General features: G+C 60.1%; 1 protein-coding gene across 3 annotated transcripts in view; it reads right to left on the reverse strand.

The window, feature by feature from the left end:
* CDK18 (cyclin dependent kinase 18) overlaps window positions 1–3,248 on the reverse strand; it is a 44,090-nt gene extending 40,842 nt beyond the window's left edge. For 2 of the 3 annotated variants that reach the window (XR_007780156.1, XM_050985378.1), the window contains exon 1: window positions 2,583–3,248. The gene's annotated coding sequence lies outside the window, so the exon portion shown is untranslated. The remainder of the gene's footprint in view (window positions 1–2,582) is intronic. The other variant, XM_050985379.1, reaches the window with a different exon arrangement.
* Between the last annotated feature and the right edge of the window lie 2,752 nt (window positions 3,249–6,000).

A 6,000-nucleotide genomic window follows, 5' to 3' on the forward strand; every position in this document is an offset into this window, starting at 1 on the left:
TGCCTGACCAGGTGGTGGGACAGGGAGAACGGAAGGATCCTCATGGATTTGGGAGATCAGAACTCAGCAGAGCTCCCTGCAGCACCCTGAGCCATTTTGCCTCTGTGTTTTACCCTCTGCAAAATGCAGCTGCTCTCATCTGCCTGCCCTGGGTCCAGTGCCAGTGAGGGAAGGCAAAAACTGTCCCCTGCAGCTCCCTCTGCACCCCAGCCTGTCCCCAGGGCACAAGTGACACTGTCCCCTGCAGCTCCCTCTGCACCCCAGCCTGTCCTCAGGGCACAAGTGACACTGACTGTCCCCTGCAGCTCCCTCTGCACCCCAGCCTGTCCCCAGGGCACAAGTGACACTGACTGTCCCCCCTGCAGCTCCCTCTGCACCCCAGCCTGTCCCCAGGGCACAAGTGACACTGTCCCCTCTGCAGCTCCCTCTGCACCCCAGCCTGTCCCCAGGGCACAAGTGACACTGACTGTCCCCTGCAGCTCCCTCTGCACCCCAGCCTGTCCCCAGGGCACAAGTGACACTGTCCCCCCTGCAGCTCCCTCTGCACCCCAGCCTGTCCCCAGGGCACAAGTGACACTGTGCCTTGCAGCACCCTCTGCACCCCAGCCTGTCCCCAGGGCACAAGTGACACTGTCCCCCCTGCAGCTCCCTCTGCACCCCAGCCTGTCCCCAGGGCACAAGTGACACTGACTGTCCCCTGCAGCTCCCTCTGCACCCCAGCCTGTCCCCAGGGCACAAGTGACACTGTCCCCTGCAGCTCCCTCTGCACCCCAGCCTGTCCCCAGGGCACAAGTGACACTGGCAAGGAATGCAGAGGAGAGGCAGCAGCTCAAGATTTAAAGCAGCTCGTTTGGAAGCCGATAAAAAGCAGCCAACTGTACTTCAGCCACCTGTAACCAGCAATGTGTGACACCATCCCTCTGTCACTCTGTCACTCTGTCACCAGCACAGCCTCTCTGAAGGGTCCATTCAGGGCTCCACAAAGAGCTGCCTCAGTGAAAGGGGCCACCACGGCGTGGAGATGAGGATCCAGTGCTTCCCATCCCTGCCAGCATCCCAGGGCTCTGCAGAGCTCAGGGCAAAGCCCTGAGAACAAAGCAAGGTCAGGAGTTCGCAGATGGGGGAACTCAGACGTGGGGACACTGCGGTGACGTGGCCAAGGCCAGGCAGAACCCCTGGCAAGGCCATGGACAGGGGGAGATCTCCAGAGCCCTGATTAGTTGTAATTTTTTTCTCTCTTCCTCTCTATCCCAGCAGGATGAGAGAGAGGAGGAACTCCCAGGATTTCTGGCGAGGTTGTTCCACTGCTCATTTTTTAACTGCTCCCATTTGGACGTGGTACTGATATTTTCCAGTGTGAGTGAGTAAGCCTGGGAACTTGGGAACAGATCTGTGAGCTCTGCCTGGAGCACGGGCACCAAAACTTGCTCAGAAATCTTCTGGCAGAGAGAGGTTGAGACAGAGAGCCTGAAAATCAGCAAACTGAGCTGGGTGCCTCACACACCAAGGAAGTTCCATGGATGGGGTGAGCCAGGTGCCTTCCTGTTCCTGCCTCTTCCTTCTGGGACTCTTGGACATCCCATCCCACCTTTTCCCAGGGAGGAAAGGATGCTCCACACCACAGAGATTTCTGTGCCACCCGTGTGTGCCTGCTGACACCATGCCCATTACCCAATGGCCAGATTCCTTGAGGGAATTTCTTCAGGATCATGGGAACGGCTTCTCCCGACCTCTCCCTGCTGTCACAGCCTCGTGAGGCTGGAGAACAGGACTCTGCTTGCACTGACCACATCTCAGCCCCACGTGTTGGCACATCCCAGATCCACACCCCAAATCTGCCCCACACCACCGAGGAGGGAATTAATTAATCCCAGTCCCTCGCAGGGCCCTGTTTGACGGCTCTTGCCCTTTCACAAACCTCATCCAGAGGCTCCAACTTTCTGCCTGATGCTTGCTCAAAGCTTTCCCCCCTTCAGGCACCATCTCCAAGCCCAGCACACATCACATTTCACCGCTGCTTTCCTTGATGCACAGCACAAAACCCAGCGCCAGCAGCCCCAGGCCTGACCCTGATTCTTTCTTCCTCTCAGAGCTGATGCCACCATTGTGCCAACACGCTCGGCCCAGGTTGTTTTCACCGAGAGACGAGGCTGTTAAAGCTTTTCAGGCTGGCCTGGCACGGAGGGCAGCTCTCAAGGGGCCGTCTGGGGACAAAGAGGGGGACACATTCTGGGGCACACCCCCGGCAACTCGTCACAGCAACAGGCAGCGCTGGAGAGATGCAGCTGATCGTGACAGCCTCCAAAAACTGCAGCGGCGGGGGAATGCCGAGCTGCCAGCCCGGGGCAGGGCTCCCTCCCACCGGACAGACCCTGGGGGTCACCCCCGGGCACTTCCACGCTCAAAGAATCCCCCCATGCCCCTCACAGCGGGACCTACCCAGGGATGCCCATCAAAATCCAGTACTGGGTTAGACCGGGGCTCCCTGAAACAGATTTAAGACCAAACGCGCACAGGAATCTCCCTCACCAGGGAGCACCAAGGTCCAAATCCGTACCGAGCCGAACCCTCCCACTCCGTACCTCCAACTCTCCCCTCGCACTTCGTGCCCCGCCAGTCCCAAAGGCAGCGGCGGTGGCCCCCGGAGAGGCTGGAGGGGCGAGCAGGACCCCCGGAAAGGCTGGGGGTGCGAGCAGGGTCCCCGGAGGATCTGGGGGTGCGAGCAGGGTCCCCGGCCCGCGGCTGGGTCACCCCGGCACTCACCGGCCGCCGAGCAGGTCACTCTCCCTCCTGCCGTGTCCCTTCCTCCTTCCTGCGGGGCAGAGCAGGGGCGGTGCTGCGGGAGCCGCGGGGCCGCTCCGGGAACGGGGCCGGGCCGGCAGCGGAGCGGAGCCGGCACCGGAGCGGGGCGGATGCTGGAGCCGGTACTGGAGCAGGAGAGGGTTGGAGTGGTCCGGAGTACGGGAGGGCTGGAGAGCTGCCGGTGCAGGAAAAAGGTTGGAGCGGAGCCGGTGCCGGTATCGAGCAGGGCGAGTGGGAGAGGAGTCCGTGCCGGTGCCGGGGAAATTGAAGCGGTGCCGGTACCAGGGAATTGGAGCGGTGCCGGTGCCGGTAGCGGGGAATTGGAGCGGTGCCGGTGCCGGGGGATTGGAGCGGTGCCGGTGCCGGTTCCGGGGGATTGGAGCGGTGCCGGTGCCGGTAGCGGAGCCCGGTCAGCCGGAGCGCAGCCGGGCGCGGTGCGGGCGCGGTGCGGGACCCGGCGCGGTGCGGGAGCGCTGCCGGCGCTCGGCTCCGTGCGGCGCTGGCTCCTCCCCGCCGCAGCCCCGCGAGCAGGAGCCCGCTCGGCCCCGCTGGCCCGGGCAGGAGCCGCGCACGGAGAGCACAAACACACAAACACACACGGCGATCCCCGCCTCGCACTCCGCTCCAGCTCCCTCCTGCGGCTCCTCCTGCTCCTCCTTGAGGCTCCGGGCAGAGCCGGGGCAGCCCGAGACACCGGGACCGGCAGCCGTGCGGGGTTCAGCCTCTCGGGGCTGTGGATTTAGCAGCGGCTCCCCCACCCATTCCAGCTCCTTGTTGTCTTATATTTAGTCAAACATTCTGGGTTGGCCAAAAATAGAGCAGCCGTGGAAATAAATCAGGCTGACTGGAGGTGCCAACATTGTCTGCCTGAAGGTAATTAATTTCTTATATCCTCGGCTATATTAATCCTCGCCTTCCCTGCGCACGCCGCCCTGTCTGTCAGCAGAGTTATTGTAATTAGTGCCGAAATCTGGGGGATGTGCAGGAGGGGGGAAGGGCAGGGGGAAACCGAGGCAGGGAAGGCACAAAATCCATCTCCACAGAGTGTGGGGAGTGGGAGCACGGAGGGCACAGCAGGGCTGGCGAGGAGGATGGAAGGGGATGCAAGTTCTGTGGGGGAAAATCCAACATTTGGGGTCTTCTTTCCAGACGTGGATATTCCACAAAAAAAAAAAAAAAAAAAAAAAACAAACCAAAAAAAACAAACTGCCCAGGAGACAAAAATTTGGGCTTCCTCAGTTCTGCTGCTGCCAGAACTCCTTTTCCCCGTGTTCCTTTGGAATGTGGGAGTCTCGCTGGACTTGCTGACTCTCATTTCTCATCTCAGAACCACCAGGCTGGCTGGGAGACACCTCGAGGAGCAGGGAACTGCTTCCCAGATGGTGCAGCAGGAGCATCAAATCCGAGCCCCCCCGGAGGGAAGGGATGTTCTAGAAGGATCCATCTCCTCTGGTCGCCTCAGCCTGTGCCAGGGCAGCACCCCTGAGGCCCTCAGCAATGTTTGGGTGCCCTGGGTGCGGGGTGGAACCTTCAGCAGCAGCTCTTCAGTGGGAGCAGGAGCTGAACCAGCCCCTCTGAACTGGGGCTGCCCCTCTAGGAGCAGGTGGGGGGGTCAAAACTGAGCCCCAGGGAGCCAGCGGGGACGTGGTGGCCTTGCAGCAGGGGTGAGAGGCCAGCCTTGGTGACACAGGGGGAGCAGCTCGTCTGTCACCTGGGTCTGATGGGGATTGGCATCCTTGGCTCTGAGGGCTCAGGGAGGAGCAGCAAAGGTGGGACCGGGGTGATGTGGGTGCAGGGTGTGATGAGACACCCAGGGCTGTGTGTGACACCCAGAGCTGTGTGTGACACCCAGGGCTGTGTGTGACACCCAGGGCTGTGTGTGACATGCAGGGCTGTGTGTGACACCCAGGGCTGTGTGTGACACCCAGGGCTATGTGTGACACCCAAGACTGTGTGTGACACGCAGGGCTTTGTGTGACATGCACAGTTATGGTGTGACATGCAGGGCTGTGTGTGACATGCAGGGCTGTGTGTGACATCCAGGGCTGTGTGTGACACCTAGGGCTGTGTGTGACACCCAGGGCTCTGTGTGACATGCAAGACTGTGTGTGACACGTAGGGCTGTGTGTGACATCCAGGCTGTGTGTGACACGCAGGGCTTTGTGTGACATCCAAGGTTGTGTGTGACATGCAGGGCTGTGTGTGACACCCAGGGCTGTGTGTGACACCCAGGGCTGTGTGTGACACGCAGGGCTTTGTGTGACATCCAAGGTTGTGTGTGACACCCAGGGCTGTGTGTGACACCCAGGGCTCTGTGTGACATGCAGGGCTGTGTGTGACACCTAGGGCTGTGTGTGACACCCAGGGCTGTCTGTGACATCCAGGCTGGCTCCTGGCTCCTGTGGCCGCGTGCCCTCCCCTCACCCCTGGTCAATGAGTACCCGCTCATGTGGGCTCTCACTCAGCGCCCTGTGAGTGCCCATCCCGCTCCCTTCCTGCTGCTGGGCACTCTGGGGGGGGGTTTCCCACATCCCAGCCTCTGCCATGGCTCTGACTTCCACATTCACCCTTCTCCTCTGTGCAGAGGGAGATGTCACCCTGGGGGAGATGTCTCAGGCACTTCTGGGCCATTCCCAACAACTGCTGCCACCCCTCTTGTGCCACGGCTCCGAGACAACCGGGCACCTTAAATCCAGTTTGAAACTGAAAGCAAAAAAGATTCCCAGGAAAAACTGTGAGGCCCCAAACTGGAACTTCAGAGAAACCAGGAAGAGAAAGCACCAAGGATTGGCCATGACAGCTCTGGCCAGGCTGGCTCCTTTCACTTGGGGGTGGGTGCATTTGCTTGGCTGTCATTTCTCATAACCACCCTTTTAACCCCTTTTACAATATAATAACCTAATTAACAGCACATGCTTAACCATCTATTAACTATTTTACAGCAGTTTCTAACCCGTTTTTAACAACATTCACCTGTTTTTCTGCTCACCCGGGATGCAGAGCCCTCAGCAGCTCTGTTTCCCCCAGAGCTCAGCTCACATGGCCTCACATGTGTGCAGCTCCCGAGGAGAGCTCCGGGGCTCTGCAGGGAACATTTCACAGTCACTGCATCCTTTCCCCACTGCCCTGCCACTCGATAGGAGCGTGGGCAGCCAGTCATGGAAAGAAAAATGTGTTCAGTGCCTCCTCCTCCTCCTC

Source organism: Serinus canaria, chromosome 26 (genome assembly GCF_022539315.1).
Source record: "Serinus canaria isolate serCan28SL12 chromosome 26, serCan2020, whole genome shotgun sequence".
NCBI lineage: Eukaryota > Metazoa > Chordata > Aves > Passeriformes > Fringillidae > Serinus > Serinus canaria.